The sequence below is a fragment of the Buceros rhinoceros genome, unplaced genomic scaffold (genome assembly GCF_000710305.1).
Source record: "Buceros rhinoceros silvestris isolate BGI_N320 unplaced genomic scaffold, ASM71030v1 scaffold27932, whole genome shotgun sequence".
Lineage (NCBI taxonomy): Eukaryota > Metazoa > Chordata > Aves > Bucerotiformes > Bucerotidae > Buceros > Buceros rhinoceros.
In genome coordinates this window covers 6,335-6,621 of record NW_010398769.1, presented here as the reverse complement: position 1 = coordinate 6,621, position 287 = coordinate 6,335, and the positions used below count along the sequence as shown (strand labels likewise).

At 63.4% G+C, this 287-nt stretch overlaps 1 protein-coding gene across 1 annotated transcript in view; it reads right to left on the bottom strand.

Annotated features, from left to right (window-relative positions):
- Nucleotides 1-287, bottom strand: part of LOC104489121 (vasoactive intestinal polypeptide receptor 1-like) — an 11,752-nt gene that overhangs the window by 10,551 nt on the left and 914 nt on the right. The gene's annotated exons all lie outside the window — the stretch shown is intronic.

The following is a 287-nucleotide window of genomic DNA, read 5'->3' as shown; positions in this document are numbered from 1 at the left end:
CGAGCAGACCCTGTCCCCCCAGAGCCCTCCTCTCCCTGGCGTTTACCGCTGAAGCTGTTCGAGGAGCTCAGGATGGGTTTGGCTGCCAGACTCACAAACACTCTCTGTCCCCCCGTTTCAGGGGTCTTGGTGCCAGCTGTCCCCATGGGTCCTCCTGGGGACGGGGAGCAGCCCACACCCCGTCCTTGCACCCTCCAGCCATCCCAACCTTCACACCTGGGCGTGCTCCTCTGGGCCCTTGGGGTTTGGGGCTCCTTTGAGGCACGTAGGATGCTGTGAGTAAAGCC